This window comes from Theropithecus gelada, chromosome 11 (assembly GCF_003255815.1).
Source record: "Theropithecus gelada isolate Dixy chromosome 11, Tgel_1.0, whole genome shotgun sequence".
NCBI lineage: Eukaryota > Metazoa > Chordata > Mammalia > Primates > Cercopithecidae > Theropithecus > Theropithecus gelada.
Genome location: NC_037679.1, coordinates 115,291,491 through 115,303,501, shown reverse-complemented (window position 1 = coordinate 115,303,501; position 12,011 = coordinate 115,291,491).

Here is a 12,011-nt window from a genome sequence, read left to right as displayed (position 1 = left end):
AGGTCATAAGAGATGCTTAGTACAAATAATATCATTTTGATATTTTCTCAGTTACCCCACTGGAAATAATTTCCCGCACCCTGCTGTACCACTGGAGAATATATGTGTATAGTGATAACTGATAACTCTTCTCTATATTTTCCCTAGTCTTCTAGATAACTATTCCACACCTGTCTTCTAGATCTTACGATAAAATACTAATGGCTCAGAACACAAGTGTGTAGAAAACACAGAACATAAAATATATATTTATCATGACCATCAAAACATTTTTACCTGAAATTTGTAAACATTTGTATATAAAAGAAATGTTGATACCACAGAATCTCAGTGGTTCTTGCCTGGATTTAGACATGCTGCTATTAGAGAATCTCCATAGTTCCTACCTGGATTTAGAACCTACAGCAACTGCAGCAAGTCTATCCATTTTCTGTTGTTAAAATCTCTTTTTAAAGAGTTAGTATTTTTTTATGAGTCCAATGATGATTAACTATCCAATTAGGTTGTTGTACTAGGTAAACAGAAAACAGAATATTTAGCTAATTCTAGGAATTCACTCCGGGGCTCCTATATTTTAAAGGTTGTATTAATAATTTCTCAGAATTAACATATCATTTTATGCTCATGTTAAAAATAAATTTTGTTTCTGGGAATGACTTGTATTATATTGCTTATTAAATTGTTATTGTTATTAAATTAAGCAAAAGATTCTTTTTTCTTTAGAAATACAAATACAACAGATTATTCAAGGTATTTAAACTCTTCCAACTAGTAGAGAAGAATCAAATAGATGCAATAAAAAATGATAAAAGGGGTATCACCACCAATCGCACAGAAAGACAAACCACCATCAGAGAATATAAACACCTCTACACAAATAAACCAGAAAATCTAGAATAGATACATTCCTGGACACATATACTCTCTCAAGACTAAACCAGGAAGAAGTTGAATCTCTGAATAGACAAATGACAGGCTCTGAAATGGAGGCAATAATTAATAGCCTACCAAACAAAAAAAGTACGGGACCAGACAGATTCACAGCCGAATTCTACCAGAGATACAAAGAGGAACTGGTACCATTCCTTCTGAAACTATTGCAATCAATAGAAAAAGAGGGAATCCTCCCTAACTAATTTTATGAGGCCAGCATCATCCTCATACCAAGGCCTGGCAGAGACACAACAAAAAAAGAGAATTTTAGGCCAATATCCCTGATGAACATCGATGCGAAAATCCTCAATAAAATACTGGCAAACCGAATCCAGCAGCACATCAAAAAAGCTTATCCACCACGATCAAGTTGGCTTCATCCCTGGGATGCAAGGCTGATTTAACATACGCACAAAAATAAACAAAACCCATCACATAAAAAGATCCAATGACAAAACCCACATGATTATCTCAACAGATGCAGAAAAGGCGTTTGACAAAATTCAACAGCCCTTTATGCTAAAAACTCTCAATAAACTAGGTAATGATGGAACATATCTCAAAATAATGAGAGCTATTTATGACAAACCCACAACCAATATCATACTGAATGGGCAAAAACTGGAAGCATTCCCTTTGAAAAGTGGCACAAGACAGGGATGCCCGCTCTCACCACTCCTATTCAACATAGTGTTGGAAGTTCTGGCCAGGACAATCAGGCAAGAGGAAGACATAAAGGAAAAAAGGAAGTCAAATTGTCTCTGTTTGCAGATGACATGTTTGTATATTTAGAAAACCCCATCGTTGGCCGGGCACGGTGGCTCAAGCCTGTAATCCCAGCACTTTGGGAGGCTGAGAAGGGCGGATCACGAGGTCAGGAGATCGAGACCATCCTGGCTAACACGGTGAAACCCCGTCTCTACTAAAAAAAAAAAAAAAAAATACAAAAAACTAGCCGGGCGAGGTGGCGGGCGCCTGTAGTCCCAGCTACTCGGGAGGCTGAGGCAGGAGAATGGCGTAAACCCAGGAGGCCGAACTTGCAGTGAGCTGAGATCCAGCCACTGCACTTCAGCCTGGGAGGCAGAGTGAGACTCTGTCTCAAAAAAAAAAAAAAAAAAAAAGGAAAACTTTAGCAAAGTCTCAGGATACAAAATCAATGTGCAAAAATCACAAGCATTCCTATACACCAATAAGAGACAAACAGAGAGCCAAATCATGAGTGAACTCCCATTCACAATTGCTTCAAAGAGAATAAAATACCTAGGAATCCAACTTACAAGGATGTGAAGGACCTCTTCAAGGAGAACTACAAACCACAGCTCAAGGAAATAAGAGAAGACACAAACAAATGGGAAAACATTCCATACTCATGGATAGGAAGAATCAATATTGTGAAAATGACCTTACTGCCCAAAATAATTTATAGATTCAATGCCATCCCCATCAAACTACCAATGACTTTCTTCACAGAATTGGAAAAAACTACTTTAAACTTCATGTGGAACCGAAAAAGAGCCTGCATTGCCATGACAATCCTAAGCAAAAAGAGTAAAGCTGGAGGCATCAAGCTGCCTAGCTTCGAACCATATTACAAGACTGTAGTAACCAAAACAGCATAGTACTTGTTCCAAAACAGAGATATAGACCAATGGAACAGAACAGAGGCCTCAGAAATAATACCACACATCTACCACCATCTAATCTTTGACAAAGCTGACACACACAAGCAATGGGGAAAGATTCCTTGTTTAATAAATGGTGCTGGGAAAACTGGGTAGCCATACGTAGAAAGCTGAAACTGGATCCCTTCCTTACACCTTAGACAAAAATTAATTCAAGATGGATTAAAGACTTAAATGTTGGACCTAAAACCATAAAAACCCTAGAAGAAAACCTAGGCAATACCATTCAGGACATAGGCATTGGCAAGGACTTCCTGACTAAAACACCAAAAGCAATGGCAACAAAAGCCAAAATAGACAAATGGGATCTAATTAAACTAAAGAGCTTCTGCAAAGGAAAAGAAACTACCATCAGAGTGAACAGGCAACCTACAGAATGGGAAAAAATTTTTACAATCTACCCATCTGACAAAGGGCTAATATCCAGAACCTACAAAGAATTTAAACACATTTACAAGAAAAAAAGAAACAACCCCATCAAAAAGTGGGCAAAGAATATAAACAGACACTTCTCAAAAGAAGACATTTATGCAGCCAACAGACACATGAAAAAATGCTCATCATCACTGGTCATCAGAGAAATGCAAATCAAAACCACAATGAGATACCATCTCACACCAGTTAGAATGGCGATCATTAAAAAGTCAGGAAACAACAGGCGCTGGAGAGGATGTGGAGAAAAAGTAACACTTTTACACTGTTGCTGGGAGTGTAAACAAGTTCAACCATTGTGCAAGACAGTGTGGCAATTTCTCAAGGATCTAGAACTAGAAATACCATTTGACCCAGTGATCCCATTTCTGGGTATATACCCAAAGGATTATAAATCATGCTACTATAAAAACACATGCACATGTATGTTTATTGTGGCACTATTCACAATAGCAAAGACTTGGAACCAACCCAAATGTCCATCAATGACAGACTGGATAAAGAAAATGTGGCACACATACACACATACACATGGAATACTATGCAGCCATAAAAAAGGATGAGTTCATGTCCTTTGGTAGGAACATGGATGAAGCTGGAAACCATCATTCTGAGCAAACTATCACAAGGACATAAAACCAAACACCGCATGTTCTCACTCATAGGTGGGAATTGAACAATGAGATCACTTGGACACAGGGTGGGGAACATCACACACCGGGTCCTGTCGTGGGGTGGGGAGAGGGGGGAGGGATAGCACTAAGATAAATGTCTAATGTAAATGATGAGTTAATGGATGCAGTAAACCAACATGGCACATGTATACCTATGTAACAAACCTGCATGTTGTGCCCATGTACCCTAGAACTTAAAGTTTAATAAAATAAAAAAGGGTAAAATAAATAAATAAATAAATAAATAAATAAATAAATAAATAAATAAATAAATATAAAAGAGGTAGTGAAAGCAGGCGTCATATCTTGTTCTCAGTCTAAAGAGAAAACGTTTTTCATCACTTGTAATTAAATATGCAGCTAGCTGTGGGTTTTGTAGATGTATGTTGAGGAAGTTCCCTTCTATTTCTAGTTTTCTGGTAAGTTTTTGTTTGTTTGTTTGCTTGTTTCTTTTTTAACATGAATGGATGACTTAACATTAAACAATTAATAGTGTTATTCACTGTATCACCAGTATAAACCAGTAAAAATTCTTGAACTTACACTTTCATCTCAAAAGACATACAAAAATCTTTTGATAAAAATGCATCCATTCATGAGGAATAAAACTTGCAAATTATGAATAGACAAAAACTTCCTCTGGGAAGGGTAGGGGAAAGAAGAGGGTAAAGAGGAATTTGTTCATAGGTACAGATATACAGTTTGACAGAAGAATTAGACCTAGTGTTTAATATCTCAGTGGGGTGACAATTGTCTCCAATAATCTATTTTATATCTCAAAATAGACAGATGGGAATAATTTGAATATTTCTACCATAACGAAGAGACAATAGTAATAATGAATATCCTGATTATACTAATTTTATCTTTAAAAATTATATGAATGTATTAAATTATTGCATGTACCTTGAAAGTTAAAAAAAAATAATAATTTCCTTAAGGTGATAAAGGTATCTACCAAAATATCCTACAGAATAATCTTATTTTATTATGTTTTTACTGAACATCGGTGTCTTAATGAAAGGGAGAGAATGAAGAGGTCAACAGACTGACCGTCCAATGAACTAGAAGGAATGGTATATTGAGAGTAATTGAGAAAATGGGATGAAGGAAAGTAGAAATCTAAATTTATTCTTTTTAGAGCAGTTATCATACATAATTGTTTCCATGCCTGCAAATTCCCTGTGCTCCACCTATTCATACGTCTCTCCTAACTGAGATCCTAGCAACCATGGATCTTTTGTTGTCTTCATAGTTTTGCCTTTTGCAGAAGATCATACAATTAGAATCCTATAGTCTAAAGTTTTTTTAGACTTTCTTCTTTCACTTACCTATATGCATTTAAGTTTCCTTCTTGTCTTTTAGTAGATGATAGCTCATTTTTTAAGATTACAGAATAATATCAGTAATGATAGCTCATTTTTTAAAATTACTGAATAATATTTCAGTGTATGAACGTACCTCAGTTTGGTTATCCACTCACCTACTGAAGAATATCTTGATTGCTACCATTTTTCATACAAATGCAGGTTTTTGTGTGTACATGTTTCCAAATTATGTAGGTAAATACCAAGAAACACAATTACTTAATCATGTAATAAGTCTGTTTTCCTTTGTAGGAAACTTCCAGTCTCTCTTCCAATATGAATATCCCATTTCACATTTCCACAAACAGTGAAAGAGAATTTCTGTTGCTTCATATCCTTACTAGCATTGGCATTGTTTTTGTTGATTTTTAACAGCTCTGTATATGCTTAGATCATTTGCCTGTGTCTCTGTTAGGAGTTGCAAATTCTTCTACTTTATCTTTTGTTTTCAAACTTTGATTAAAATAAGTTTTGAGATGCAGAGTTTTAAAACTATTTTATCATTTTTTTCTATTACGGCCTTAGGCATTTGGGTCATACTTAGAAACACATTCCTGCTTACTAGATAATTAGAAGAAATTCTACTACGAGTTCTAATAACACTAATTTCACATTTAAAGGTATGTATTTTGTCAATGTACAAATTTGGAATCGACTTTATTTAAGAGTTAAGGTATAATTTCAGCATTTTTTCTTTCCAGATGACCATCCAATTATCTTCATGGCACTTACAGAATATCTTTCCCTATGAATAGAAGAGTGTAGAAATATATTCTCCCTTTTTTTTCTCATTGACTTATGACCAGGCTCCAGCTGGTCATTCTGTGTTTTTCAAGAGAGGTCAGAGGCAATTGAATGTGTGAATACATGTATATATGTACATATATACATGTATATGTATATACATATATACATGTGTATATATACACGTGTATATACACGTGTATATATGTATAGATACGTATATACATGTGTGTACACATGTATATGTATACACACATATATACATGTATATGTATATACATACACATATGTGCATGTGTGTACACACATGTATATACATACACACATTCAATTGCCTCTCGCTTCTCTAGAGAAACAGAGAAAAAGGAGAAAAATATCAATTTCCTACATTTTCTATGAGTATTAAAATGAGATACCAGATTGCCTGATAAAACACTAAATACAAAATTAAGTGTTCATTAAATGGTGTCTATCACTAATATTATTACATACTGAAAATCATGTTTTTAGAAACTAATAATGCAAAGGAAAAAAGTTAATGAAATTTATGACAACTTACCCAAATAACATGGAATGATATATCCTACAAGATGCTCGTTTCCCACAGCTATTGGAGGACCACTTCATACATGTTCTATCAGTCAGAGCACCAAAATATATTGGAGCTAGAATTCCTCCTGCAACAGGAGAAGAGAAGGTGTCAATACAGGGAACGTATTTCAAATGCATCTGGATAATATTTCACATTGATTCATAATGGATAAAGTAAAAGTTAAACTTGTTGGAGGATTCTTCCACTGTTTTGGCCTAAATCTGCCCAAGAATTGAGATTATAAGGAATCTCAAAGTCCCGAATTATATAGTAGTGTTATAGACATGTTTTATCTACCCTCCCCTCTCTACACACATAGGGAAGAAGCATTATATGCCTGTACACTCTGTTCTCCTTACAATATCAATTAACTTCAGTCTGATTAGTAAAAAGAATATTGTTAGTAAAACAGGAATGTTATATGGTTTCATATGGGATGTTATTAGGCAAGGAGAGATGGAATTGTGGGAGTAGAAGTATATCTTTATGTTAAAAGAAAAACATTCTCAGCTTAAATGCTATACAGACAAGACTTTTCAACACTCTTTTAAGAAAATTAAAATGTGAGTTCTCACACCAGCACCCCATCGCCAGAGAAGTGCAGGCCCAGATTCAGAGATTGCTTGGCTCTTGGCAGGTTATACCTCTTTCTGGGTTCACAGCTCTCCTTCCTTCTTCTTGATGTCACTTGTGCCCATAATCCAGCATTTTCTCTCTACTGATTTGGTGGATTTTTAAATACTTCTGAAGCAACTAGGGCTTTCCAAGTTAGACTTGGAAATTTAGACTACAGTGCTAAATTTCATTTGTTAGTTCTGATTATTGTTCTGATCACAATAATGCATAATGCATATGTTTTCGGTGTTCTATCCTTTAGTCAATTTCTATTTGTAGTGCATTATTTTGCACAATGTGTGGCTTTTCAGGGACATATGTTGTGTATAGCAGAAGTGTACATCTGGTCGTAATCCTATTTTAATAAATTCTGAGATGGACTCCTGGTTCTAAGCATAGGTAATCTTTTTTTTTTTTGAGACAGAGTCTCACTCCATCATGCAGGCTAGAGTGCAGTGGTGCAATCTCGGCTCACTGCAACCTCCACCTCCCGGGTTCAAGCAATTCTCCTGCCTCAGCCTCCCTAGTAGTTGGGATTACAGCAGTGTGCCACCATGCCAGCTTATTTTTGTATTTTCAGTAGAGATGGGTTTTGCTATGTTGGCCAGTCTGGTCTCAAACTCCTGACTTCAGGTGATCCATCCACCTTGGCCTCCCAAAGTGTTGGGATTACAGGCATGAGCCACTGCGCCCAGCCTAGCATAGGTAATCTTATCAAAATTTTAGGGACATGACAGGGGAGAGCTGTCCTTCAGATGGTAGCACTGAAGTATTCATGACTTTATTTTGTTCTTTTTTTGTGTTGCGATGAATACTTTCATTTTGTCACATAAAAATCGTAATGATCCATATATCACGATTTTACTAATTCCATTTACTTCTCACGGTTTCAATTTTCTGACAGTGAGAAATCTTAGAATGACAATGAATTGAGGCCAATGAATATGAGGAAAGCTGGTAGCAAGAAAACGGGTGAGAAATTTGCAGGTATCAAAAAATCACAGCCGTCCTTAAAAACTGAAAAAAAATGTCAACAATTTATTACTGCAATTTTAAAACTTCTCATAACTCATTTTATAAATAACTTTTTCAATTTAATACTCTATAGGCCTTCCACAATTTACACATATATTGTATTCAAGACAATTATGTTTGAATTGGAAGTTTAGTGCTCTGTGTATTTTTCCCATGGAATCATTTAGAGTCCATTCTGCCATATACGGAGCACATCAAAATAGGATGCTCAGAATTGGAATGGCAAAATTCAATTTTTCTACTTTATATTGCCAAAAATATTGCTTCTACTATTATTTCCACATATCAGAAAGAGTGCTAACTACCCAATTTCTATATTCAGCTTCTGTGGCCCAGCTGCTAGGAGTGAGATATCTCCATTGATTCTGAAGGTAGAGAACTGCCAGGATATAAAGAAGCTGGATTAGATTAGGTTAGAGACACAGAAAAGAGAATACAAGGAAGAGAACCAATGGAACCCTGCAGCATCTCCATCTCCTCCCTCCTATTCCCTTTATATTTCTTTCTTTTTTTTTTAATCTTTGAGGAATTGTGACCTTCTTATCAAATATACTTCTTGGACAACTTCTTCATTGTAATTTGGCCATCATAGAGTTACACTTTTTTCCTTTACTTACAAAGGTTCCAGAAATTGACCCCGCCCATTTTCTTTTCCTTCTGCTATCAAAGGTTGTCAGGATCAGTCCTCTGCACCAAACCCTAGAGGAATGATGCCCTTTTTCTACTTCCCAGGAATAAGCACATAACATTTACAGTTCTTACAAACGTGCACTCACGAAGATTAGAATAGATATTACGTAACAATAACAGGCACCAGTGTGCTAAAAATGGTAAATGGCAACAAGAAAGATAGTAATATCCTAAATATTTTTCTCATCATCTTTAAATATTTATAAACAAGCCTTTAGCCTCTAGAGTCTACATTCTTACTGTTTGCCAAGAGAAACACGATTCCTTAGCTTTCCTTTATTCAGAACATTCTCTTAATCAAAAATCCCCAGTTCTAGAGTCTGAGTTTTCATTCCCTTTTGCAGTAACTGCTGCTAAAGCTTAGCTGCCCAGCCTTGCATGACCAGTCAGTGGGAAGTGGCACAGTTAATGTCAGCTCCTGTTTTGCACAGCCTCAGCCTGGCCAGATTCCCAGGCCTCCCAAGTTGCTTTAGGCCTTCCCTAAATAATGTTCAGTTCAGAAGGAAGGTCCCCCACTCTGCCTACCTGGGATAAATATTCTTAACTTTCTGAAAGGAGAAAACTTTGAGAACCACCTGTCTTTCAGTAGTTTAGACTGTAATCAAAATATGATAATTCCTTATTCTTAACATAGAATAGGAGAGAGAGACTCGGTTAGAGAGACTGTAATAAAAATATGATAATTCCTTATTCTTAACAGATAGATTTGAACTAGAAATAACAATTAAAATGCTCTTTTAGGTAACACTTTTCCTCCGTCTCTTATTTTCATTGATTGCAAAAAATAATGAGTCTTACTTATTCCTTTCTTAACTTTCTCATAATTGAAAATTAATTACATTTAGTCTTTATTCTTTGATACAAATATTTGTATCTTACCTTTATTGCTATTATTTATATCTTAAAACGGAAACCCACTGCAAGTGATTTCAATTCAGGCTGAACAATCCTGAAATAATATAAAGTCAAAGAAATATTAAACATCATTAAAATATTAAACTAAGCATCAAAACATTTCTCAGTATCATTTTTCTTCATGATATAATACATTCCTTCATGTGAATGGCCCACATTATATAAAGTTATATTATCAGTTGTTTTAAAAGGCAAACACCAGAATGATAATGATAACAATTATTACTTCCTTCTTTATTGAAGGCATTATGATTTCAAGACAGTTGAATGAATATTTTCACATTTGGTCCTTATGAAAATCCTATGAGTAAGCTTAGAACAGACTTTCTTATGTCCGTTAAAAACACTGATTTTTGTATGGTCTATTCAGTCCTGATAGCTCATATGAAAAGACCAGATACTTGTTCTCAGGGTAAGTCTTAGCAGACCTCTTTTTGCCACCTTATTTCTGTTATCAACGTTAATGAAAAAGCTTACCAATATGATTCATAAATTACACAATATATCCAGAGGAGTCAAAAACGTTTTCTGTATTCTAGTGTCTAGTATATAACTGCCACCTTAAAGGTAAGGAACTTATTTATTCATTCATTCATTTATTTATTTATTTATTTATTTATTTATTTATTTATTTTGAGATGGAGTTTCGCTCTTGTTGCCCAAGCTGGAGTGCAATGGCGTGATCTCGGCTCACTGCAACCTCCGCCTTCCAGGTTCAAGCAATTCTCCTGCCTCAGCCTCCCGAGTAGCTGGGATAACAGGCACGGGCCACCAAACCCAGTTAATTTTTTTTGTATTTTTAGTAGAAAGAGGGCTTCACCATGTTAGCCAGGCTGGTCTCGAACTCCTGACCTCAGGTGATCTGCCCACCTCGGCCTCCCAAAGTGCTGGGATTACAGGCGTGAGCCACCGCGCTGGACCAGGAACACATTTATATCCTTGCTTAGAAATTTACTCACTCTTGCATTTAGAAAACTATTTCCACAATTTTGTTTTTCTGTGATCAATGAATGTTGCTACCATCCCTGTGGTAACACCTACCAAGTGAAATGAAATTATAGTGCAGTAGTGGAGGAGATGGTTTGGGGTTGGGGAGGTGACCAAGATTCGAAATTCCATTTTTACTGAAATATTGAATTAACTGATGAAAAGGTGTTTTTCCCCTTGAACTATTTGATGACTGTATTTTTTTCAGAGCTAAGTAGCTGGCATCATTCAACAGTTACTAAGCACCTCCTAGGAGATGCTACACTAGTCATGTTCTTCAGCATAAAGAGATAAATGATGCTTCCTTTCCACTGAGTGACTAGAACAAGTAAGTCATTTAACCTTTCTTAGCCTCAGTTTCCTTGTTTGCTAAGTGAGGATAATAATACTTATCTCATATGTTATGAAAATCTTCAACACAATGAACTAGTGCTGTAAACCTCAATTTTTTTTACATGTAGTTTCCCCTTAAAGTTTGTAGGATAGTTACCATTTATTAAGGTTCTCAAAAGTGTTCAAGAACACCTATAAGATTAAAAGAAGCAAAAATTAAGTTAAACATAATATAATAAAAGTTAAACGTATAGTTATTTTTTAGGAGACACACATACAAAACAAACAAACAAAAAAACAAACAAACAAAACAAAGAAAACTCTTTTAGCTCTGCTTTTGCAAAGGACGGCAACACTTTGTTAGCCCAGTAGAGGGCACTGAGGACAGTGAAGCCATGTCTGCTATGTAAGGCAGAAGTTTCTTTCATAAGGAGATTGTCAAGAGGAAATCATGAGGAAAGGGAAGTTATCTTATCTACTGAGGTCTCTCTCAAATATTACATTTCTCAAGGGAGATTTTGGGAAGGTAGAGGTTGTAGTTCATTCCTGGTTGTGTTCTCTGGTAAGTGCCTGACGTGTATTTTTCATTGTAATTGAGTTTCAGTGGTGGTTGTACCCTGTCTGCATACTACGCACACAAGAGGCAAGCTGACATTTGTTATCAACTTGTATCTTCACCCAGGGAAAAGGTTAGCATGCAGGAGAATTGGGGGACTTGCAGGTAGAGATAATATTTTCCTAAAAGTTGGCTTAAAATCTTCAACAATTCAGTGGAAATGATAGACGCGTGTGATATAGTAACATACATATCCAATAACAATCACACACACACTCACTTCTACATTCACATGCATGTACACTCACACTATTCCCCGCATGCTCATACTCACATGCTCACTCACATTCACACACCCATGCGTTGTTATCATGTAAGATGTTTATAATTGTAATGTGACTCCTGCTTTACATGTGATATTGAGCAGCTCTGTATTTTGATAGACCTCTCACGGGA